The 26,742-nt window shown below is 45.9% G+C and overlaps 1 protein-coding gene across 2 annotated transcripts in view; it reads right to left on the reverse strand.

Annotated features, from left to right (window-relative positions):
• Positions 1 to 18,246, reverse strand: part of EGFLAM (EGF like, fibronectin type III and laminin G domains) — a 133,481-nt gene extending 115,235 nt beyond the window's left edge. For both annotated transcript variants that reach the window (XM_056848263.1, XM_056848262.1), the window contains exon 1: positions 18,166 to 18,246. The gene's annotated coding sequence lies outside the window, so the exon portion shown is untranslated. The remainder of the gene's footprint in view (positions 1 to 18,165) is intronic.
• Positions 18,247 to 26,742: the final 8,496 nt, after the last annotated feature.

Raw genomic sequence — 26,742 nt, forward strand, 5'->3', positions numbered from 1 at the left:
CAATCCAGTTCACCAGATTAGCCTCCTCCGCTCATGTGGAGGAGTGGGGAATCAAACCCGGTTCTCCAGATCAGAGTCCACCACTCCAAACCACCGCTCTTAACCGCTACACCATGCTGATTCTTGCTGGAGGGGGAGGGGGTGTTCCAGCTTTACCTCATGCATTATTTTCCAGAGTTGAAACAGCCACAGGGGTGCCCTGTTAGATCCCAGTGTGGGGCACCATGTGCGGCAGTCAATGCGCATGAAGCCCCAAAGCGGGTCAAACAGCCCTCCCCACATGGCTGTTTCCACTTTGGGAAATGGGGCAGCAGGGAAGGCTGGAGCCCCTCCCCACTACACTATGCTCACCAACCAAATCCAGCCCTGCAGTGCTAGTGAAAGTTAGTTCCCCGGTATTGTGTGTGGTGGGAGTCAGGTTGGGGAAGGGCCCCCCGATCCGACTTGTGTCACACATATCATCGAGTTGAGCCCTTAGGTAAAAGTATTACAGGGTCTGGCATTAGCTATGCCATCCGGGGCTGGTCATCATCCAACATGATATATACCATCATCTGTTAACAATTCCCTTCTTCCGCCTACACAGGGCAGTCTCTGTGCAAAAGAATAAATAGACACAAATCTGACATTTAAAAAATGGCTGTATTGAGAACAATATCTGAGTCTCCCCGGATACTCTGCTGCTAACCTGCAAGTCACCATTCTTCAACAAAAGACCTTTGAAGGTAGACTCCAGCATGGAACTGCTAAATTAGAATTTATCAAGAACTGTTATTTAGATGTGGAATGATCCTGCTGCTTTCCGGTGGATATTTATATGGTATCCTGTTTTGGGTTTTGTCCATTAATTATAGTTGGTTTTATTATATTTCCTTGTTTTTTATTATTGTTTTTTTTAAATTAGTTTGCAATTGAAATTTTGGAAGGAGGAGGAGGAGGGGGAGAAGAAGGAGGAGAAGAGTTAGTTTTTAAATGCTGACTTTCTCTACCACTTAAGGGAGAATCAAACCGGCTTACAACCACCTTCCCTTCCCCTCCCCACAACAGACACCCTGTGAGGTGGGTGGGGCTGACAGAATTCTAAGAGAGCTGTGACTAGCCCAAGGTCACCCAGCTGGCTTCATGTGGAGCAGCGGGGAAACCAACCTGGTTCACCAGATTAGAGTTCGCTGTTCATGTGGAGAAGTGGGGAATCAAACCTGGTTCTCCAGATTAAAGTGCACGTCTCCAAACCACCGCTCTTAACCACTACACCGCGCTGGCTCTCTTTATTTGCACATAAGCCACTTTAGAGGGGGGAAGTGGCTGCCTCCTGTTCCCTCCATCTCAAACTTGGATCTTACTTTTGGGGAGAAAGGAAGAGGGTCGAGTGACACACCTCTGAAATTAGAGAGAATACAGGCAGGAAGGACAACTGGAGAAACTAAGCACCAAACAGCCTGAACCAGCACAGCCTGACAATCCACCCTTGGTCACACTATAGAGTGTGTTGAAATGCTAGAGCTGGCAGATACTCACCATTGTACCAAGCTATGAATATACTACCAGAGACTGCACACACAGACAGGCAGGGAGTCTATTCGAACAGTCAGCAGTTCTGTGTAGGGTTTTTCTGACCTACATTATTAAAACTGAGACCAGGAAGGGGGCTCAAGGTTCACAGACAGGGAAGGATCAGCCTCCTCCTCTGCCCTGTCTCATTCAGACTAATGGTAATGGGAGACCTCAGAGATGACACCATGCAATCTCATTGATTACACAGGGCCAGGACGGCACGTGCTAGTTATCACAGCAAGGAAGGTGGAAACTGAGCCGGAGGAGTAGCAGAGCGGAGACACCGCAGTGGCTGAGAATAGCCACGATAAAAAGTACCTTGGAGGACTTCATGCTCATGGGAGGGGCTGTGGCTCAGCGGTAGGGGGTCTGCTTTGCACGCAGGAGGTCCCCAGTTCAATCCTTTCTCCAGTTGAAAGGATCAAGTAGTTAGGTAATGCCACCTCTGCCTGAGATCCTGAAAGCCACTGCCAGTCAAAGTATGTACTACTTAGACCAATGGTGTGTCGTAGTAGCCCTCTACACATGACCATTCCACGCACAAGTGTGTTTGCCCCATCCTCCACCTCTGCACACAACGCATAGTTAAACTGTGGAAATCCCTGCCCCCAGGATGTGCTGGTGGCTGCCAACTTGGAAGGCTTTAAGAGGGGAGTGGACATGTTTATGGAGGAGAGGGCTATTCATGGCTACTAGTCAAAATGGGTACTAGTCACGTTACGTTTATTTATTTAATTCATTATTTCCATTTGTTACCCCGCTCTTCCTGGCCAAAGCCAGGCTCAGAGCGGCTTACAGAATATAAAAGTCATATTAATCAATAAAAGCATTAAAACATTTTAAAATAGCCCTATAAAATCATAATCATTATACTAATTTACCTAGGCGCCTCTAACATACAACAACCCAGCTAGGCAAACAGATGGAAGACACCAGATGGAAGGCATATCTATTCTCTCCAGGATCAGAGGAGCATGCCTATTATATTAGGTTCTGTGGAACACAGGCAGGATGGTGCTGCTGCTGCAGTAGTCTTATTTGTGGGTTTCCTAGAGCCACCTGGTTGGCCACTGTGCACAGACTGCTGGACTTGATGGACCTTGGTATGATCCAGCATGGCTTTTCTTATGTTCTTATGCACAGTTACCCGGTCATTTGCACTGAACAAACAAGTTGAGGAAGTATCCATGCATAGGTTCTGTCCATGCGAGCAGGGGTGCTGCTTTCTGAATGTTGGCAATCATGCGAAGGGAGTTCATGCACGGGCACTTCCTTCACATGCAGCCACCATGCTCACAAGCCGGCGACCACGTGGAGGCAAAGACAGGGCCTGCTCATGCCCGCTCTCCCTCTCCATGGGTTTAGGCAACACATGGATGGGTCATGTATACAGAGCTCATAGAAAGCTGCTTCATGTTTCAAATAAGTGTTGGAAGTGTCAGACTCATGAAGGGTCCTTTTATCATCTACGGTGGACTTGAACACATGCTAAAAAAAATTGGACACCAATACATTTGGAAATTCAGAAGATTTTAAAAGTTAACTTTAAAATGAAACCAGAGATATACCTTTTAGGTCTCGTGGACAAACAGTTTGAAAAAGAATACGGAACTTTGTTTCTGTATATGATTTCAGCAGCAAGATTATTATATGCACAAAAAGGAAGAACTCAGCGATACCCAGTTTAGAAGAATGGCTGATGAAGCTACTAGAATTAGCAGAGATGGCAAAACTGTGTTAATTAGGGGAAAGAATCTAAACAAACTCATCGAAAACTGGAATCCTCTGATGGACTCCATACGGAAATCAGAAAAAAATGACTTGATGATATATGGGTTTGAAAATTAAAAGAATAAGAATTTAAGAATAATAAAGTAGATAACTTATGGTGACAATAAAGACAATAAGTAAGATGTAGAGTATACAAGGTAACTAGAGAGCTAGCAATAATTTTGTTATTACAGATATATCCTTTGCAACTGAAAGCAGAAGTCTTATGTATATGTATGTATATATCTTGTTTGTTTTTTATGTATGTCTATGTTTATGTATTGAAATAAAAATTATAATCTGAAAGCTGCTTCATGAGTTCATGCCATTTTTATGACACAAATGTTGGTGGCTGAACATATGTTCCACGCTAACTTTCTGAAATACCACAAACATTTCTTTAAATAGTACAAACAAATCTTTATCTATTTAGTTAAACTCACAGGTTTAACTAAAATATATCAGGGAGGGCGGAGGACTCCCATTCCCAGTCCTCCATTCCAGCCTAGTCAATTCATGAATAGGGTTGCCAGGTCCCTCTTCGCCACCGGCGGGATGTTTTGGGGGCAGAATCTGGGGAGGGCGGGGTTTGGGGAGGGGAGGGACTTCAATATCACAGAGTCCAATTGCCAAAGCGGCCATTTTCTCCAGGGGAACTGATCTCTATTGGCTGGAGATCAGTTGTAATAGCAGGGGATCTCCAGCTAGTACCTGGAAGTTGGCAACCCTATTAATGAAGCAGAATGTGTTGGTAGAATTCAAAGGTGACAGAACAGACTATACTGCTTCAGGGTGCGGCGGCGGAGATGTCACATTCTTAATGCTTCACCCATGTAAAAATCCCCTAGAAATAATTTTTTTTAAAAGCGTATCAGGAAGGGATGTTCTATCCTAACCTTTTGCATGGTTGCCAGTTATCTATTTGAGACTTGTTCTTAGGAACGTCTTAGGACTGCTGACTAATGCCTTTTATGCAGGGGTTGTTTCCGTCGTGATCACCCAAAACTAATTTGGGGCTTTGTTTTCATTACGCACATCTTTCCCAACCTTTAGAAGTCACTTCGCTCTCCCCCCGCAATTCCCTCACATTTTCTGGATGCACCCAGAAACAACATCCAGAAAACGCAGGGAAAATGTGGGGAGACAGCGAAGTGACTTCTAAAGGTCGAAAAAGACGTGCATAATGAAAACAAAGCCCCGAAGTAGTTGGGAGGGTGACTGAGATGTAAACAACACCTGCATAAAAGGCCTATATAACAAAAATTAAACAGACTTAAACAATGCAACCTTAAGAACACTTTCTTGAGAGTAAGCCCCACTGAATAAACCTGAGTAGGGCTCTGAGTGGGCCTACTTAGGACTGTTGCCAGCCTCCAGGTACTAGCTGGAGATCTCCTGCTGTTACAACTGATCTCCAGCTGACAGAGATCAGTTCACCAGGAGAAAATGGCCGCTTGGGCAATTGGACCCTATGGCATTGAAGTCCCTCCCCTGCCCCAAACCCTGCCCTCCTCAGGCTCTGCCCCAAAAACCTCCTGCTGGTGGCGAAGAGGGATGTGGCAACTCCATCTGTAAGTCTGCTGTTGGCAGCAACTTCTGGGTCGGTTTGTGGGTCACCTACCTGGAGACCAGCCTACCGCCAAAGCAGGGAAAGGAACGAGGAAGGGTCAAAGGGAGGGAATGCAACCGCTCTTTTGTCCTGTTGTTTGCTCTGACCTGCTCCTTCCAACTACAGTGAAGAATCATGACTAACCCTACCTGTCATAACATTCAAGCAGCTTTATTTTACTAAGGCGGCGTACTCTGTCAATAGCCCTCCGACGCCTCAGCCAAAAGCCGTTCCCCAGCCCTGTGCAAACTGAGTGCCTTTAGCCAGACAATTGTGTGAGTGCCGCATACCACTCTCATCAGTCACAACTGGGGGAGCGGGGGGAATACAGGGGGATACATTAACTAAGCCCCAACATTCACTACCTGTTTTTATAATACTGCTACTTAGCATTCGTATAATACTTATTTATTTCCCAAAGGCGTTCAAAAGCAACTTGACAACGTAACAGCATGCACAGGCGCTTCGTTCCGTAATTGCCTCAGAGCTTTGACGGCTGTACTGTGACGGTCAGATGAGCAAACTTGGCCTGCATTCAAAGCTGGCTAATCTGACTTGTGCAAATTCACCTCCGCACACAGAATGCATGCCCAGCCAGCATCACAAGCGCACCTGGGCACATGGCTGGCTGCGAGTCCTTTAACACCTGAATCCTGGCCGAAAGAGATCGGTTCCCCTGGAGAAAACGGCCGCTTTGGCCATTGGGCTCTGTGGCATTGAAGTCCCTCCCCTCCCCCAAACCCCACCCTCCTCAGGCTCCGCCCCAAAAACCTCCAGGTGTTTCCCAACCCGGAGCTGGCAACCCTATGTGGCAGAGAGGTGGCACTGACAGGATATCTCCAGTCTTGCCCCCTAAACCTCTGCTTCAATAAAAATGTACCACATTTAACACTGGACACCAATGGATCTCCATCTGCCCTCCCCCAATTTTGTCACCTATTCAACCGTCTTGCATACTACAAGCCTTGGAAGGTCAGACAGACTTTGCCCCTGTGGTAACAACTGCATTGAATCAATTGTACATGTCTTATTCCACTGTAGATTTTATGCAGAAATTCGCAGCAAATTTTTGGCCCCTATTTTGACAGTCAAATTCTCCTTTCTTGATGCTCTTTCTTTTATTGAACAATCACTCTCCTGTTAACACTGGAGAAAGTGGCACAATTTCTGAGATTTGCTCTGAATGTTCGCCAGCAAGTTAATTAGAGGGTTTTTTAAAATTAATTTTCGCATCCTTTTATATGTCTATGTTCTAACCTTGTCAGTAATGCTCAACTGCAACAATTCTGTTACTATGTAGTCACCCCGTGTTTCGATTTTATGCCAATAAAGGAGATTGTGTGTGTGTGTGCACAAGCCTTGGAAGTAACAGAATTACATAGAAATCTAGAAGTCGGCTTTTAGAAGTGTGCCTCCTCTTGCCCATGTTTTCCCATGTTTTTTGTTCTTCTCTTCCCCCCTCCTTTAATTAGAGTAAGCTAATGGCCATTTAATTCACAAATGCCGTCTCTTCCATTTATCCCAGTTCTTAGTGGCAGCAATTGAGCTAACCAGGGATCACGGAACTAGATCCTTGAGGTCAGGCTAGTAAAATTAGCCATCTGTCCAATAAAAGCTTACCCTCGGCCTGTTCTTAAGCATTAAGGCTCCAACTGTGCAGTTCGCACAACGGCAAACAACCAAAGCTATGACTCAGCTCAAAATAACTTTTAAACGACAATTTCATCAAATTATTGAGAGGGGGGGGAACGTAATGACGGATTTGACCTTTGCAAGCAAGTTATGCCAGGGAGCAAAATATGAAGGGAAAAATAATAACACCTAGACTAGAAATAAGGTTTGGGGAACTGGATCAATCAGATAAAACGTGTTGGGGTCAATTAGTCGGAGCGTCTCCTCACTTCTGGAGCAGAGCTGTCACCTTATAAACCCCTTATGCTGGAGTAATCTTGCAGACAAACTGGAATTCAAAGTGGCTATTCAAGATGTGGCCTTGACAGGCTTGGCAGATGTTGTTTTCCTTGGTGCAGGCAGCAGAAGGATGAGAAAACGTCGCAGCCATTCCTAAAACCTTCATCAGTGACGGCGAGAATGCCAAACGTAAGAGCATAAGTACTGCCCTTCTGCACCACGGCTAGGGTTGCCAGGTCCCTCTTCGCCACCAGCAGGAGAGTTTGGTGGCGGAGCCTGAGGAGGGTGGGGTTTGGGGAGGGGAGGGACGTCAATGCCATAGAGTTCAATTGCCTAAGCAGTCATTTTCTCCAGGTGAACTGATCTCTATCGGCTGGAGATCAGTTGGAATAGCAGGAGATCTCCAGATAGTACCTGGAGGTTGGCAACCTTACCTAGGGCTAATCCAGTCTTCTATCTCCACCAATGGGCAGCCATGTGCCCAAAGGAGCTCAAAGGGCACTGCACGATGCATAAGCCACCCCACTACTTGCCCCCTACAACAACTGACCATAATTATTATTCATTCCCTTCATTTCCCCCCCCCATGGGGACCCAACAAGGCTTACATCATTCTTTTCTCCCCAATTTTATCGTCACAACAAACCTGTGAGGCAACTTAGGCTGAGAGGGTGTGACTGGCTCTAGGTCACTCAGCAAGCTCACATGGCAGAGCGGGGCTGCAAACCTGGGTTTTCCACATCCCCTAACCACTTCACAACACTGTCTTTCCTAACACTCCTTCCAAATGCCAGCGCCTTCCTTTTCTTGGCGGACTTCTTCGGGGTCATTGGAATTCCCTGGCTGTTTTGACGTATTCAGTTGGGCAAGGGTTTGCTGCCAAGTTTACTTTCAACAGGATGCTGCAGCCCAAAATAGTTCCTTAACAAGTGTAACTGTATGACTAGCATCATCCTAAGCACAGTTACACCCTTCTACACACTTGCACACATTAATCTGCTAGTGGGGTTTGAGTGTGTCAGCGAAACTGAGAGCAATACACATGAAGCCAGCTGGGTGACCTTGGGCTAGTCACAGCTCTCTTAGAGCTCTCTCAGCACCACCTACCTCACAGGGAGTCTGTTGTGGGGAAGGGAAGGTGGTTTTAAGCCGGTTTGATTCTTCCTTAAGTGGTAGAGAAAGGTCAAAAACACATGGTCGCCTAGCCCACTTTATTCCCTGTTTCAACCAGGATCAAAGTAATCAGGGCTGGAGGAGAATCTGTACGCATTACCTGGAATGAGCAGGGACAAAACTGTGTCAAATGGATCCATGTAAACCACTGGTTCCCAACCGGGGGTCCTCGGACCCCCAGGGGTCCACGAGAACTAAATTAAGGTCCGCGAAACAAAGTTATAAACCCATAATAAATTAATATTTTCAATTAAAAGTTCTCAATTATAAAAATATATTCAAATATTACTCTAAGTTTAATGTTTAACAGTTATGATTAAAGTTTATTTTCAAATTCTCGGAATTTTTATTTTGAACCTTGGGGTCCCTGCACCGAACAAAAAAGTCCTAATGGTCCCTGGTCAAAAAAAGGTTGGGAACCACTGAATTGTAAACAGAAAAAGCGGGTTCCGTGTTGTTCCTGCCAAGTAAGCCCTCCCCACCCCAGCTCCTGGTAATTGGTCCTTTCGAATTGACTAATGAAGGCTTTTCCCACCCCGCTTGTAAAAGCATTTTATGAACAAAAAACAAAAAACTGAGCAATCTGAAAGAAGGGCAGGGGGGAGAAATCTAAGCCTCGTTTTAAAAAAAGCCTTTCTTTTTCTCCAAAAGAGCTCCCAGGTAGCAAGAAGCAGGAAGCACTTGAATCCTTGCCTGTTCTCACACTGCTTCGTGATTGGCTGTGAGAGAAGCCAGTCATCTGTGCTTCCCCTGGTTGGCTGCCAGGAAAAGGCAGGTTCATTCTGCTTACAAACAGGGCTGAGCCAAGAGTAAATAAGGTACTGTCCATTCACGAAGATTTGATCCTGGGTGAAGCAGGGAAGAAATTGGGTAACGGGACCATGCGTTTTCAGCCAAAGTCAGCATATAAAAACCAACACTTCTTCTTCAATACCATAAGGGGCCTAGATTCTATCAAGAGGCTAAAGTCCTAGCAGAGTTACTCAAGGAGGATTGGTCCCAGCTGAGACACCAGACTAATATGCATCCACCCCCTTCATGGATCAACAGTCACATCAGCAGAAGAGAGAAGACAATTCCGATGGTGATGGGGGTAGAGGAATCCTTGAAAGGTAGCTAACTGGGAAGCAGCAGTAGTGAAAGGTGACATTGGCAGAGGATCTTCATAGACAACAGCAGTGCCACTTCAGCTAACCTGGTTAGTACTGCACAGAAGAAGGCAACAGTATACCCCTTCTGACCACCTCTTACCTCAAAAACCCTATGATGAGACAATCCAAAATTTGGAAGATATTAATTCATAGGGTTGCCGTAAATCAGAAGTAACGACGGCAATTAACACACATAGAAGTCCATTGAAATCTAAGGGCATGGAAGGGTGGAACTCCACTTTGGATTGTGCTGGACCCTACCAGCCATTCCATTCGATCTTACCCGATTTCCCTACTTAATTAAAAGGAATTTTTAAAGGTTTTTTTAGAGTAACCTAAGATGTATAAGATTATATGAAATGTTACAGTAGTATATTGATTAAAACTATTTATTGTGCGTGATATTGTGGGCATAGGCCTGCTTATTGTTGTAGGTTGGCAGTTTAGTTATAATTGTTTAAAATTATATTATATGGATACTACATGGTATTTTAATATAACTATTTTAATAGGCTAAAGCACATATTGGGTTAAAGCACATATCATTAAATTTAGAAAATGTATAGTATAACTATGCATTGACTGATATGTTTACTATACATTAGCGAAATTATATAACAATAAGAATTGTAATTCATGTAACCTGAATTGCTATACATTAGTGGAATTATATAACAATAAGAATTGTAATTCATGTAACCTGCTTGCAAAAGAGATGTCTCCAGAGCAGCATACCCTGAGCCTGGTGACTTAAAGCTGTGAGCATCCCCTGGGTGTAATTTGCGAGTACATGTATTATTTCAATTTATATCCATTCGCCCAAAATGGGGGAAGGGGGCCGAGGGTGCTCGGAATCTGGCCTTCGACTGCGTCAATATTTCAGGCACCAAACACTGCCCTTGATCCACATGCAAAGTCTCAATTGACGTCAGCAGGGGATCCACAGCAGATCAAAAGCAGCCCAGATTCTGAGGGGGCCTTTTATGGTTTTTAAAGCGCCCCTTTTCAAGAGCCCCAAGAAAGTTTACAAAAGTGCCGTTCCATGAAAGACCCATCAGTTTGCTTTAATGGAGCTACTGTCTGCTCCCTTCTGGCTGCTCTCATTCATTTGACATGAAAATCCTCATTGTGTTAACATCCCAGATGCTCCAAGGTTCAATTCCTGCAGTCACCCAAAATTACGGGCCACTTAAACCAGAGCATATGCATTTCATCCAGTGCAGACTGGCAGACAATGAGCATGATTAATTTTACATGACAGTGTCAAACTCTGGACATCTTCTTTTTCATGGACCTTTGGCCCTGACGATCACATCTCCCACTCCCCCATGCATACATAAGTAGATAAAACATATACATATATCTAGAAACTGAGGATCCACTCATGCACTTGATGGAAGTCCACAAAAACCTATGCTGGAATACAGATTGGAAAGTCTGTATGCCAATTGGAATTCACACATTGTGCAAGTGAAGTAGAAGAAAAGTTGGTTTTTATATGCTGACTTTCTCTACTGCTTAAGGAAGACTCAAAACGGCTTACAATCAATCACCTTCCCTTCCCCTCCCCACAACAGACACCCTGTGAGGTAGGTGGGGCTGAGAGAGTATGACTAGCCCAAGGGCACCCAGCTGGCTTCATTTGTAGGAGTGGGGAAACAAATCCAGTTCACCAGATTAGCCTCCACCACTCATGTAGTGTTGGTGTAGTGATGATGTAGTATTGAAGTTGAGCCAGGGTTTTCCAGATCTCAGTGTTCTGGAACTTGGCTTTAAAAGCCATTCAGACCTAGGACTTCAGAAGCAATAATATGAAACACAAGTGTTTCCAAGTATGTCCAGAACACATGTATCCCTACTAGGCCACCAGAGAGAGCCAGTGTGGTATAGTGGTTAAGTGCGGTGGACTCTAATCTGGAGATCCGGGTTTGATTCCCCACTCCGCCACATGAACAGCAGACTCTAATCTGGAGAACCGGGTTTGATTCCCCACTCCTCCACATGAACGGCGGACTCTAATCTGGTGAACCGGGTTTGATTCCCCACTCCTCCACATGAACGGCGGACTCTAATCTGGTGAACCGGGTTGGTTTCCCTACTCCTACACATGAAGCCTTGGGCTAGCCCAAGGGTGACCTTGGGCTAGTCACAGTTTGTGGGTTAAAGTGCTGCTGGCTGTTCTTTTTAGGTTTCTCCTTTCTAGTTTGTTATAAATGTGCTATGTTAAAAATATTGTCGAAGGCTTTCACGGTCAGAGTTCATTGGTTCTTGTAGGTTATCCGGGCTGTGTAACCGTGGTCTTGGAATTTTCTTTCCTGACGTTTCGCCAGCAACTGTGGCAGGCATCTTCAGAGTAGTAACACTGAAGGACAGTGTCTCTCAGTGTCAAGGGTGTAGAAAGAGTAATATATAGTCAGAAAGGGGTTGGGTTTGAGCTGAGTATTGTCCTGCAAAAGTATTGTCCTGTAAGTATCAAGATAATGTGCTAGTGAGGGTATGGTATGTTAATATGGAACCATTGTATCCTGAAGTGATCTGTTAATGTGTGTAATCCAAAACTAATCTGTATGGCTATTGTTGGATGTTGTCTTTGTCTGGAGGTGTTTCAGGGCAGGAAGCCAAGCCTTATTCATTCTTAAACTCTCCTCTTTTCTGTTAAAGTTGTGCTGATGTTTGTGAATTTCAATGGCTTCTCTGTGCAATCTGACAAAATAGTTGGTAGAATTGTCCAGTCTTTCAGTGTCTTGGAATAAGACCCTGTGTCCTGTTTGTGTCAGTCCATGTTCAGCCACTGCTGATTTCTCAGGTTGGCCAAGTCTGCAGTATCTTTCATGTTCTTTTATCCTTGTTTGTATGCTGCGTTTTGCTGGCGAAACGTCAGGAAAGAAAATTCCAAGACCACGGTTACACAGCCCGGATAACCTACAAGAACCAGTGCTATGTTAAGTTTCATAGCATTTGCTGGGCTGATATTTTTCAGTGATGCAAGCCCCCTTCAATATTATTTTCAATGGAAAATTTAGCATAAAGCATCAAAATATGCAAACAACTGAACAAAATGTTACTTATTAGGGATCCCAGTCGGATAAACATATAATATTGGCAATCACATTCCTCAGGTCTGTAAATCATTCTTTTTCCCTTCTTTTCATCCTAAACCACACTGTTAATGAAGGAAGATGTCTTGTGAGAAGGCTGATAGGAAGAAAAGAACGTTTGGAAAACCTGCAATTGCCTATTCACAGTCCCCCCACCCCAAACCCTCTCTTTATAGAAATCATGTAAGTGAATATCACAGCGCACAACTGTTTAAGAAACGTCATCCTTGTTCTTGTGACATCGGCAGCCACGACACCAATCCCTACCTACCGTAGTCTTGGCTCTATTTGCATGCCTAGCAACCAAGACAACTCACACGAAAGAAAAGAGGGGGGGAATAGTCCTGAAAGCACATCAGCAGGCATTCAGAGGGAATCCAACAGTCAACTTAGCTGTTGCCTGGAAGCACAGCTGAGTGATGGCGAAGAACTTGGGGAAATGAGGACCTGTCCCCCAGGCCCTTGGCGCACACTGCTTGCCATGTAAGGATGCACACATCTTTAGAACATATTCTCACTATGTGACAATTAGGGATGCCACAAGCTTTGCAGCAGGCAGGTTCAACAGGTGGCCACACTGTGCTGGACTCCTGCGACTGCCAGTGGGATGAACCTCGTATCTTCCCAACTTCCTGTGATCAGCCTCAGGTAGGTTGCCAGGTCGCTTGGATTGTCCGCCAATCTATCGGCCGGCTCAGGAGCAGGGATCGCGCGCACACATGACATGATTACATCACTTCCGGTTTACACCCGGAAACACCGCATCGTGATGGGTTGCTTTACCACTCAAACCCCTAAAATGCTAGTGTGGTAGAGTGGTAAAGCAGCCCGTCATGATGTGGCACACTTGGAGCAGTGGACTCTAATCTGGAGAACCAGGTTTGATTCCCCACTCCTCCACATGAGCGGCGGAGGCTAATCTGGTGAACTGGATTTGTTTCCCCAGTCCTACACACAAAGCCAGCTGGGTGACCTTGGGCTCTCTCAGCCCCACCTACCTCAAAGGGCATCCACTGCAGGGAGAGGAAGGGAAGGTGATTGTAAGCCATTTGAGTCTCCCTTAAGTGGTAGAGAAAGTCAGCATATAAAAACCAACTCTTCTTCTTCTTCTGGGTGTAAACTGGAAGGGACATAATCGTGCTGGCACGTGCGCGATCCCCACCCCAGATTTGCTCCAAAGACCTCCCACTGTAGAAGAGGGGTGACCTGGCAACACTAGCCTCGGGCACCTGCCCAGCAAGGGCAGCTGCAGTGGGGGTCTTCTAGGGAGGAGAGGTGTGCAGGATGCCCTGCCAAGCAACAGCAATGCCTTGTGGGTGGGGCGTGCCCGACAGACAGGGTTTGGCCCTATAGTAAGACAAATGGCTCAATGAGGGATTGCTCCCTGCTTGTCACCAGTGGGCAGGCTGCGTGCTGAGCCGATGAGGGTTCAAGCATTCTGAATAGCAAGAATAATAGCCCTACTTACCTGTAAGGAAAACTAGGGGGGGTTCCCCATCAAGAAAAATAGGGGGTGCCTTAAAATATGAATACAAGTCACAGTTATGGTAGAAAGTGCCATCAAGTTGCAGTTGACTTATGGAGACCCCTTGGGGTCTTCAAGGCAAGAGACATTCAAAAGTGGTTTGAAGAAGTAGTGTTGGTTTTTATACCCCACTTTTCTCTACCTTAAGGAGTCTCAAAGCGGCTTACAATCACCTTCCCTTCCCCCCTCCAACAGGGACCTTGTGAGGTAGGTGGGGCTGAAAGAACTGTGACTGGCCCAAAGTCACTCAGCAGGCTTCATATATAGGAGTGGGGGATCATACCTGATTCTCCAGATTAGAGTCCGCCGCTCTTAACCACTAGACCACGCTGGCTATTACCTGCTTCTACATAGTGACCAGGACTTCCCTGGTGGTCTCACATCCAAATACTAACGAGGGCCAACCCTACTTAGCTTCCCAGATCTAACAAGATTGGATTAGCCTAGGCCATTCAACTCTTGCAGTCACATTATGCACAGTCATAAAAATCTTTGGGGTATAACCTTTATCTTAGTGGCATCGTCTTACATGTGGGGTTGTCTTCTTTTGGAGCAAATACAGTATATTTGCGCTATGAGACTGTCCCGAGGAAATTAAAATGTGAAGCAGCCAGTGTGGTGTAGCAGTTGGAATGTCAGACTAGGATCTGGGAAACTCAGGTTCGAATCCGACTCTGCCATGGATGCTTACTGGGTGATCTTGGGCCAGCCACATATTCCCACCGAAACCTCTCTCGCAGGGCTGCTGTTAAGGATAAAACAGAAGAACGATGTAAACCACTTTAGGTCCCCATTGTGGTATAAATGAATAATAAAATTAAACATAGATGTCTGGGTTTATGGACTAGACTTTTAAGAACATATTCTCATGTGACAGTACAACGAGCAAGGCAGTAATGGCATTTGAAAACTATCGTTACCACAAAACAGAAAATGCTTAATTGCTTATCATATTGCTTCCTTAAGAATGGCTCACCAGCATCCCAGTTCTAAGTAACCGAAGCAATGATGAACTGCAGCTTCTTTTTGCCAGGAGTCATTCTACGTCATCTGCTACCTTTGCCTTAATATAACCACTAGATGTTAGGAAGCAGGGTTTCTCTTAATGGAACATTCCTTGTTACATGACTTAACAGTTGTGTACCATACATCTATCACAGGAGCTTCTTAGTATGGGAGAAGCAGAAAACCTGCTCTTGGACTTCCCCTGTAGAGGAGCCCCTCAAGCTTCTGCTATGGGAGTGATGAGCATCACGGACATTTGGGGAAACGTTTTAGGCCCCGAACGATTCACAGGGAGCACAGGCATGATGTGACGAGCCTCGTGATCCCATGCGATCTACGTGCATAGCTTAGAACACATGCAATGTGGCAGCACATTGCAAGAGAAGGCCAATACAGGTGGACCAGCTGTCTTTTGGGAAATCTTACTGCTGAGGGAGATATCCAATATCATTTTCCAGGGTTTCCCAGAACTTGGTTTGAAAATCATGGATGCACACATCTCCCATTGGTGGCTGTGGAAAGTGCTCCCAGTGTCTGAAGAAGTGAGTTGTAGCTCACGAAAGCTTTTGTTAGTCTTTAAGAAATTTTGTTAGTCTTTAAGGTGCTACTGGGCTCTTGCTTTTTTCTACCATCATAAAGAAAGGGGAGATCTGCTATTTCCTAGTGGCACTGATAGAAGGACAAGCTGAAATGAGGCCTAGTTAACAACCATACACAGGTAAGCAAGTATCACGAAACAATTCTCAACTACAAAAACAGGTCAGTGACAGACCTAAGCGAGTCGTAAAATCTGCCTCTTTCTCTAAAGATTTATTTTTTTTAAGACCAGCTTAACGGAACGAGGCTGAAATTCACTATTTGATTCAACAGGACAGATGCAGCATGAGTAAGTAGTTGCGATAGTGAGGCGGTGCCGGCGCCTGAAAGGACAACCCGGAGCCGCTCTAAACCGTACAGAACGCCAATTCCTCCAGCAGATTGCACACAATCAGCTCATCTCGGCTTAAAGCTTAAGAAGTCTAGCGGGGGCTACCTTGGACCAAGTGAGCCGCGACACCCCTTTCCAACCCAATGACGGCTCCTCAAGACCGACAGCGTTTCTGTTAACGCCAAAATCTGTGTTTAAACCGAGCCGCTCCAAACCATACCGAACAGTTGGGTTGGAAAGGGGTGTACGCCATCAGCTCACCTTGGCTTAAGCTTTAAAAGTCTAGAGGGGTCTGCCTCGGACCAAGCGAGCTGCGACACCCCTTTCCAACCCAACGATGGCTTCTCAAGCCCGACAGCGTTTCTGTTAATGCCGAAATCGGAGTTTGGCCCTGCTTTTCCCCGTTTTCTGCCAGGAGCTGCAGAAAGAGGCACCGATTGGTTAATTCCATCAGAGGCCTTATCCAATTAACACCCCGGCATTGGGTACCGTAAGAAGCCGGAGAACGTAGTACTACATTGGAGAGCACACAGGCATCAGCTCTCCTGTTTGAAGTGAATGAAACAGAACAGCAGGCAACCCGCCCGAGTGTTCACGTTACTCGGAAAGCCTCCGCAGTCAAGCCGCCTGCAGTCAAATAACAGCCGAGCGGGTACAATGAGCGAGTCTTTAATGGCAGAACTGCGGGGAAAGGGGGGGGTTGATTTTTCCAATGGAAGTCCCGTGAACCAATAAAATATTAATTCTCCATAAGAGAGACGCCCAGTAGAGATGCTCGCAACAATAAGCACACCCGTGCCTCCACTGAATTAAATGGGGAAACTTTAAATAACTGACTACAACCCACTTACTACTGAGCATTAGCAGGTTCTGCTCAGGAGCTGGGCAGTGAAAGGACCGGGTCCACTGCGTTAAGCCTCAGGCGTACGCTTTTCATGGCGACTATTCTTTCAGAGCCCGCACCTTTTTTTTCTGGCTTAGCTCCCTTGCCTTTAACTGCTGTACAGCAGGCAGAAATTCAACAGGTTAAACTTTTTTCCAGCTTGGGGAGAAACGGCACTGGAGGGAATTCTGCCTACCTGTTAAAGGAAAAAACGCTCTGGTGGTGGGGAGGAGGAGATGTCAGATCTGCTGGTTATGCTCTGAGCAAAATATTATTTTGAAGACTGCCAGATTTATTCCCTTTCTCAAAGCTCTGTGTAAACTCTGAATTAAAGTCATATTTTTCTATAACAATCATGAATACACATTTGCCAACCAATGCCTTAGCTAATAATAAATAACAACAACAATAATTTAGCTGAAACCATAAAAAATACTTTCTTTGGGACAGGGACCAGAAATGAAGGAAGGAACAATAGCTGAAGATACATCCCTTCCTACAATTTCTGACCCCCCCTTTTTTTTTTGCAATTTACTGTGTGCACATTAAACTGGGGCTGGTCAGGATGGAATTTCTGGGGGGTTAGAAGAGTCGTCCGATTGTTCTCCTCCCAACAGGAAACCGAAGTCTGTTTTGGACAGTGTGGATTCAATAAGGGATGTTTTAAAGAGAGGGTAATGCTTCCCCCCCCTTTCTTCCAAGAGCCCAGTAATTGAGATCACATGGGATCCGCCTGCGCGTCTAACTGCTCTTCGGGAGCTTGCACGGGAGGATTTGCCTTGGATTTGCCACTCTCTAGATGCACATTTTTCCCATCCAAATCCTCCAAACTCAACAATAAGTCCCCACGCAGAGTTCTGAGAATTCGGATGGGGAAAATGTTCGCCTAAAGAGCAGCAAATCCAACCCAAAACCTCCCATGTATGAAAGGCAAAGGGGGGGATTCTGCACTGGAGAAGGGCCATAGCTCAGCGGAACAACCTCTGCCTGGCAAGCAGAAGGTCCCAGGTTCAATCCCCGGCATCTCCAGTTAAAGGGACTAGGCAAGGAGGTGATGTGAAAGACCCCTGCCTGAGACCCTGGAGAGCCATGGAACGGGGCTGTGGCTCGGTGGCAGAGCATCTGCTTGGCACACAGAAGGTCCCAAGTTCAATCCCCAGCATCTCCAGTTAAAGGGTCCAGGCGAGTAGGTGATGCGAATAGAGTAGACCGTACTGACTTCGCTGGACCCAGGGTCTGATTCAGCAGAAGGCACCTCCCTGTGTTCACAAAGCTAAGATTGAGCCAGCAGGGGTGGAAGCCCCACAGGGGGGTGCGGCCTTACCCCTCCAAGCACGTCCATGCGAAACGGGGCTCCGGGGGATGGGTGGGACCCGACGGCTTTGGTTTGAAGTTCCTCTTCTCTCCCCCACCCCCCATAGAAACTTTGCTCCCCTCTAGGGCAAATGCCCTAGAGGGGAGGGCTGAAGGCCAGGTCGCCAGCCACGCTCCCAGGACAAGCGGGGGCCGCCCCCTACCCCCACACACACACACCCATATACCCACCCACCCCCCTTACCTTGACTCCGCGGGATGTTCCTCCTGGCGGCCGCGAAGGGCCCGGCGCAACAAGCCAGGAGGAGCCAAGCCAGCCGGCAGGGGCGGCGGGGGGGTACATCCATCGGGCTCCTCGGCGCGCCCCGGCCACCGCCGCGGAGCAAAGTTTGGGCAAGTTCAAGGGCGCGCGCGATCCGCTCCGGAAAGAGGGCGGCGAGGAGCCGGGCACCGGCCAGCCGAGCGGGGCTGGCACCGAGAAGGACGCGCACGGCCGGCCTGGGCGCGCGCGCCAAGGGGCGGAGACCGGCCCGGGAGGGGATCGGGAGGCTCCCCGGGAGGGACGCGCGGCCGGGCGGCGCGAGAGCGGCTCCCCCTGCCCCGGGGGGTCGGAGCCGGCCCCGGACCCGCACAGCCGTCCTCGAGCAGCCCGCTCTCGCCCCCTGCGGAGCGCGCCGGCGCTGCCTGGCGCGGAGGGAAGGAGCCGGCCGCACGGACCGCCCCTCCGCCTCCCCGGCGGGGTCCGCGCTCCGCCCCCTCCGGGAGCCTCGGGGGGTCCCTGCCTCGCCTGCGCTTGTAGGGTTCCCTACTGTCGGGTTTTCCCTAATATTTTTTCATCCTGTTGCAGATTTAAGAGCAGCAGTTCTCTTACAAAGGAATTTCAAAGTGAGCTTGGAAAGAGAAACTGCTGAATTGCAGTGGATATTCCAACTAAAGGCAATGCATTGACCTGGGCTGAATAAAGACCTTGCATTCATGGCCCATTGTGTGTGTGTTAAGTGCCGTCAAGTCGCTTCCGACTCATGGCGGCCCTATGAATGAAAGTCCTCCAAAATGTCCTGTCTTTGACAGCCTTGCTCAGATCTTGCAAACTGAAGGCTGTGGCTTCCTTTATTGAGTCAATCCATCTCTTGTTGGGTCTTCCTCTTTTCCTGCTGCCCTCAACTTTTCCTAGCATGACGGTCTCTTCCAGTGACTCTTGTCGTCTCATGACGTGACCAAAATACGACAGCCTCAGTTTAGTCATTTTAGCTTCTAGGGTCAGTTCAGGCTTGATTTGATCTATAACCCACTGATTTGTTTTTTTGGCAGTCCACGGAATCCGCAACACTTTCCTCCAACACCACATTTCAAAGGAATCTATTTTCTTCCTATCAGCTTTCTTCATTGTCCAGCTTTCACACCCATACATAGTAATAGGGAATACGATGGCATGAATTAATCTAGTCTTAGTGGCCAGAGTCACATCCTTACACTTCAAAATCTTTTCTAGCTCCTTCATGGCTGCCCTTCCCAGTCTCAATCTCCTTCTAATTTCTTGGTTGCAGTCTCCCTTTTGGTTGATGGTGGAGCCAAGGAATAGAAAGTCTTGAACAATTTCAATTTCCTCATTGTCAACCTTAAAGTTGTGTAATTCTCCTGTAGTCATTACCAATGCTGATTTCTCCACACCCATCTCTTCCCTGGAAATCACAGACTCTTCTGCATATCACACCTAATCCCATCAAGCCTGCTATTCACATTTACATACTGTTCCTCTACTTAAAGACCGATGGATTCACATTCTAGCTGTATCTGAAGAAGTGAGCTGTGGCTCACGAAAGCTCATACCCTACCAGAAAATATTTTTGTTAGTCTTTAAGGTGCTACTGGACTCTTGCCATTTTTTCGAGCATTCTCCTAATATCGTTCCTAACATTTCCCAATGAAGCGCCTATAAACTTCATTGATGGGATTATGCGTTCTTTCGCATGCATAGAGACTCACAGGCCATTTATTCGTGGAAGGTTTTGCGCTGGATTTGTCATGCTATAGATGCACATTCTTCCCATCTGAATTCTCAAAACTCTGCATGGCGGCTTATTGTTGAGTTTTGAAAATATGGATGGGGGGAAAGTGCATCTAAAGAGTGGCAAATCTAATGCAAAACCTTTCATGAGTAAATGGCCACAGATTTATAAGGTGCTATGCTCGAGTATAAGAGCATAACGTCGGGCGCATATCTATTCTGCACCCATATGTAAAGGCACTGGCCCATAAGGGGCAAAAGAATTAATTGGTTAATTAATGTATAAGGGGCAAAAGAATTAATTGGTTCTTGTAGGTTATCCAGGCTGTGTGACCGTGGTCTTGGTATTTTCTTTCCTGACGTTTCGCCCGCAGCTGGAAAGAAAATACCAAGACCACGGTCACACAGCCCGGATAACCTACAAGAACCGATGGACTCCGACCGTGAAAGCCTTCGACGATGAAAGAATTCATCTTTGGTTCATGTTCACTAAAGGTAAAGGTAAAGGTCCCCTGTGCAAGCACCAGGTCATGCCTGACCCATGGGGTGACGTCACATCCCGACGTTTCCAAGGCAGACTTTGTTTGCGGGATGGTTTGCCAGTGCCTTCCCCAGTCATCTTCCCTTTACCCCCAGCAAGCTGGGTACTCATTTCACCGACCTCGGAAGGATGGAAGGCTGAGTCAACCTTGAGCCGGCTACCTGAAACCAACTTCCGTCGGGATCGAACTCAGGTCGTGAGCAGAGCTTTTGACTGCAATACTGCAGCTTAACACTCTGCGCCACGGGGCTCATGTTCACTAGTGTGCGAATATGAGTTAGCATCAGCTGGCAGCCGTTGCTATCAGGTACCAGTGAGATCATCCTTGCAGGCCTGGTACCACCAGCCGCCTTAACAAGGCCTAGCAGTGATTTAAGACACCCGGAGCGTCGGATAAGAATGTTAAGTTTCGGTTCTTCATTAGGGATCATATGGCCACCTAAAGTGAACGCCTTAAGACCACTTTAATTGGATATGCTAATGATTGTATATACAGGAATCTCATGTGTATTGGCTCTAATGTTCTACGCAATTGTGATTATTGCTGTCCGTCCTAACGTCTCTAAAACATATGTATGCCTTTGTTCTGGGTGGACTGTTTCTGACGCTTTTTGAGAACAGCTCCACACGCGCTGCTTCTTTTATTGGCCTAATAAAAGAATCGTTTACTCCTGATAACCTCTCCTGAATTACTTTATTGGGCAATTGAAGGTAATTGAGGCATTTCACTAATAATATTTCCTAATTAGGATTTCCTAATATTTCCCCATATAGTGGTCCTGTCGAATAACGGTGCCGCCTTCTCTTCCAAAATAGGCTCCCTTTGCAAAGTATTGCTTTTCACCTTTGAACTCATGAAGCTGCAGCTTAGGGTTGCCAACCTCCAGGTACTGACTTATTACCTTACCTCTTGGAGAAAAAAAGATGCTCTCAAGCCCAGGACTGTAGATATTCCCTGCGGTGGTTTTAATTGTATATAGTATTTACTTGGTTGGACATTGTCCATGTTTGGTGTACCATATGTATGGTGCATGTTTATGTGTTGTTAATACAAACTTGTACTGTTTTGCAGTTTGAAGCTGTTTTTTTTTTTTTTTTTTTTTTTGCTAATTAATTTACAGCTTGCTAATTTTTGTGTGCCCAAACCTCCAGGTACTGGCTGGAGATCTGCTCTTACAACTGATCTCCAGCTGATAGATATCACTTCACCTGGAGAAAATGGCCGCTTTGGCAATTGGACTGTATGGCACTGAAGTCCCTCCCTTCCCCAAACCCTGCCCTCTTCATGCTTTGCCTCAAAAGCCTCCCGCCGGTGGCGAAGAGGGACCTGGCAACCCTATCTCCAGCCGATAGAGATCGGTTCACCTGGAGAAAATGGCCGCTTTGGCAATTGGACTCTATGGCATTAGTCCCGCCCCAAACCCTGCCCTCCTCAGGCTCCGCCCCAAAAACTCCCGCCAGTGGCAAAGAGGAACCTGGCAACCCTACTTCTACTGAGTCAGAGCACAATGGGTAGCCGTGTTAGTCTGCTGTAGCAGCAGAAAAGAGCAAGAGTCCAGTAGCACTTTAAAGACTAACAACATTGCCAAAGTGGCCATTTCCTCCAGGGGAACTGATCTCTTTCAGCTGGAGATCAGTTGTAAGAGCAGGAGATCTCCAGGCTCAGCTTGTACCTAGTGGCTGGCAACCCTTAATGGGCATATTCATACCACCCATGACACTAAGGGCATTAACGCATGGCTGTTTTGTCTCGCGCTTCTCCCTGGAATGAAGTGAATCCCCCTTGTCTGAACGCATGGGCGCCTCCCTCCCATGGGATCAACCCACTCCCTTGCACTACATTACCAGGTTTTCCAATCCCTCTGATTTTCTGATTTTAAACTCAGTGGCGCTGCAACCTGGTGTGCTTGCTTGTGCCTTAGCGTGTGCGGGTCGACTCCACTTCCGGTCCCTTCTTCCCCCGCCCCTTGGCAGGCGCTCTCCTCATGCGCCGCACAAGAATAGCGGTGGCAGCCGGCTGGCCACCACCATAGCAGCTGCTGCTGCCGCGGGAAAAGCAGGTGAAGGGGCTGTGAGAAGCAGTGGCAGCGAGCTGGCTGCCGCTGCAGGAAAAGGAGGCAGAGGCGCCGAGAGAGACGGACACCTGGGGGCTGGAGAGTTGTTGGTTGGTCCCTCTCATGCATTCAGTTTTTTGAACACGGTTTACTAAAGTGTGAAACACGAGAGGGACAAACCAACAACTCTCCAGCCATGCATTAATGGCCTAAAAGAACTTCTGAACTTTCCTTGCACTGGTTCTTGTAGGTTATCCGGGCTGTGTAACCGTGGTTACACAGCCCGGATAACCTACAAGAACCAATGAACTCTGACCGTGAAAGCCTTCGACAATATTTCCTTGCACTGTTTGCAAGACAGCAGAACGTTGCCTGGGACAGACAATGGCAAAAAAAAAACATTTTCTGAAAATTAGTCGATGTGGTTTGGCATCCTTGCCTGCTACAGATGAAAAGCACTGAGGCACACACTTACTTAGGAGTAGGCCTCGCTGAACTCAGCGACAGTTCTTTTCTGAGTAAGCATGCACAAGAATGGGAATAACTTTAAATTCTTGCCCTCTTATGTAGACAATGAATTGGACTACACCCTAAAGACACAGTCCTGTAGAGGAGAGTAACTTTGTGGTTAAAAACAATAACATTTTCCCTTAACTAAGCAGCCTGGTCTGGTACCCTCTGCCCTTCTCGGTTTGGAATAAATGTAGATCCATTCCGCCAAGAACATCCGAGTCTCTTCAGTACCACCCCTTCAGAGAGCTAAGATCACTTCCCAAAGGACATTATTAGGACCAGGAGTCTGCCACCTGGTCTACAACATACTCTGTTCTCACACAGACACACACACAGCGGTTCCGAGGTAAAATACTCCCTACAAAACAGAGAATGAACAATCAGCTAGCATCCCTCCTGGGTTTAATTTCGGGCCTGGCCTACCCAGGCAGCAGAAATGAGGGAGGAATGAAGAGGCAGGGTCTTGAGACTGTAGTTAGGGGGGGGGGGGTTGTCAATTTTTTTCTTAATATACAATCATTTCTTAATATATAATTATTAATATACAAAAAAAATTTCCAGTAGGACAGCAGGGAGTGGTGGAACATTTCTCCCCAATGTGCTTGTTTTACCTTCAGGGCTTTTCGGGGGGGGGGGGGTGCAAGGAAAGAGAGCATTAAAAAAAACGGTTTGGGGAGTGGGGTAGGGTTGCCAGGTCCCTCTTTGCCGCTGGCGGGAGGTTTTGGGGGCGGAGCCTGAGGAGGGTGGGGTTGGGGAAGGGAGTTTCTTCAATTCCATAGAGTCCAATTGCCAAAGCGGCCGTTTTCTCCAGGCGAACTGATCTCAATTGGCTGGAGATCAATTGTAAAAGGAGATCTCCAGATAGTATGTTGAGGTTGGCAACCCTCGAGTGGAGCCTGGGGAGGTGGAATTTGGGGAGGGGGGACCTCAGCTGTGTATAATGCCATAGAGCCCACCTTTCAAAACAGCCATTTTCTCCAGGGGACCTGATCTCTATAGCCTGGAGATCAGTCAGAATTCTGAGAGATCGCCAACCAACACCTGGAGGTTGGGCAACCCTATTATCATATTTTTCCCCATGGCCAAGCTTTTATTCTGGAACATTAATTAAGTAATTAAAATATGTTTATACTGCCTTTCCACCCAGGTTAGGGTTCCCAAGGCAGGGAACAATCCTAAAACAAGCTTTTAAAATACACCATGTAATTAAAAAAATGTAAAAACAACTATTAGACAAAGCACGTACACAGTTAAAATGCATACACAGGAAGGAGCGTCATGGGGGGAATGTCAGATGAAACAGGTAAGTCTTCACCCACTGGTGGAACACAATGTTAGAGAGGGGACAGACGGATCTTCCTGGGGACGGAATTCCATAATTTTGGTGCCACAACCAAGAAGGTCCTTTCTTGGTTGCTACCCATCCAGGCACAGGCAAGGGCACCCAAAGAAGGGCCCCTGAAGATGACTGCAGTGGTCAGGTAGGTTCATATGGGAGTAGGCAGTCCTTAAGGTATGACAGTAAATCTGATTGCTCAGAAACAAGTCACTCAGAGCTTCTATCTATCTAGGATTAAGGTTGTAGAACTACAGTTGCCAACCTCCAGGTACTGAAACAGGCTGATAATAATGTGTAATGACAATAGTATATTGAATGTAACAATGTGCTACCAAGCCAATTGCATATATACAACAAAGTATTTCTCAGTCCTGGGTATATAACAACGTGCTAACAAACCAGTTGCATATATATAACAAAGTATTTCACAGTCCTGGTACAGTAACAATCAATCCGAGGTCGATGTCTTCAAGTGAAGAAGGGTAGAAAGGGATACGATCCGTATCCCTTTCTACCCTTCTTCTCTTTTTGTTTGGATTATGTTTTATTTTATATTTTGGGGGATACAGAAGGGGGGGAAAAAGGAAGGGGGAAAATAGATCATGAATATATAAAAACATCGTTAGAATTTCGTTAAAAAATAAGCTCATAGAGTACAACAAATATCAAACAAACATTATATGATTTATCTAATAAAATGGCATTTTAAAGATAAATATCTTTCATTTGTCAATATATCGTTTTGAAAAAGATATTAACTAATCAGTTGCTTATCTAGAAGACATATAGGTATAAAATAACTCCCATTTTTCATTAAATTGTTCCATGGATTCATTAATCTTTGGATTTGAGATAAAAGTCATTTTTGCCATACTGGCGTAGTCTAAAAGCTTTTCTTTCCATTCTTCAATTTCGGGAGTAGACGTTTGTTTCCAAGTCCTTACGAGAACTGTTCTTGCTGCTGTTGTGGCATATTTAAAAATATCATGAAATTTCAAAGGCAGGTTTGGTGGGACGATACTAAGTAAATAATATTTGGGATCTTGTGGTATCTTCATTTTCAATATCATCTGGAGTTCTCTGTGAATCTGTTTCCAATATTGTTGAATTTTAGGGCATGTGCACCAGACATGAAAGTAAGACCCGTTTGTATTTTGACATTTCCAACAAACGCCTTTTTTTCCGGAAGATGTCATATGAGAGAGCATATTTGGGGTCAAGTACCATCTGTAAAATGTTTTGTACCAGTTTTCTTTAACTTCTTGACACACAGTATACTTTAATTCAGAGGTACAGAGTCTTTCCCAAGATTCCATGTTGATCATTTCGCCAAAGTTTTGCATCCATTTAATCATATTCGTTTTTACTTGTTCTTCTTCTGTATCATATTTTAAAAGAAGTTTATAAATTTTTCCTAATAGATGAGAATCGTTCTTGGTTATTAGCAGTTCAAACTCTGTCAATTCTCGAAATGGCCGAGGATGTAAGCAATCTTTCTTCAAATTAGACCTCAGTTGGAAATAAGTTAGCCAGTTTAGTTTTTGAAAAAAAATTTGAAGTTCAGTTAAGCTCTTGATTTCACCTGTTGGCTCTATCATATCATTGTAAGTAAATTGAACAGCCGGTTTCAGTTTAACGTTGTCATGGTATGCTTCAGTTGGAGACATTATGGATGGTGGAGTTGGACTTATTCTTTTCTTATGCTTCTTCCATACTTTTAGTATCGCCGTCTTGATGTCACAGTCTTTACCCTTCTTCTCTTGAAGACATCGACCTCGGATTGATTGGTACTGAGACCCAGGACTGAGAAATACTTTGTTGTATATATGCAATTGGCTTGGTAGCACATTGTAACATTCAATATACTATTGTCATTACACATTGTTATCAGCCTGTTTCTGTACTAATTTTCTAACCTTAGGTAATGGTGCAGAGGTGTTGATTTTTTATTGCTAACCTCCAGGTACTAACTGGAGATCTCCTGCTATTACAACTGATCTCCAGCCAATAGAGATCAGTGCCCCTGGAGAAAATGGCCGCTTTGGCCATTAGACTCCATGGTATTGAAGTCCCTCCCCTCCCCAAACCCCACCCTCCTCAGGCTCTGCCCCAAAAACCTCCCGCCAGTGACAAAGAGGGACCTGACAACCCTATGTAGGACCAATCAGAAATTTAAAAAAAGAATTGAAGCAAAGCATAATATGACATACTGGATGATGCAAAAATTACATAGCAGAATGCTGGTTTCAGCAAGCTAAACACAGCACTTTAAATGATACAAAAATTACATAGCACGTCCCCCAACTTCTCTTGTGGTTTACTATTACAGCTTTAGAGCAATATGATTTATCCTTCAAGTCGTATTA

The sequence above is a fragment of the Euleptes europaea genome, chromosome 4 (assembly GCF_029931775.1).
Source record: "Euleptes europaea isolate rEulEur1 chromosome 4, rEulEur1.hap1, whole genome shotgun sequence".
Lineage (NCBI taxonomy): Eukaryota > Metazoa > Chordata > Lepidosauria > Squamata > Sphaerodactylidae > Euleptes > Euleptes europaea.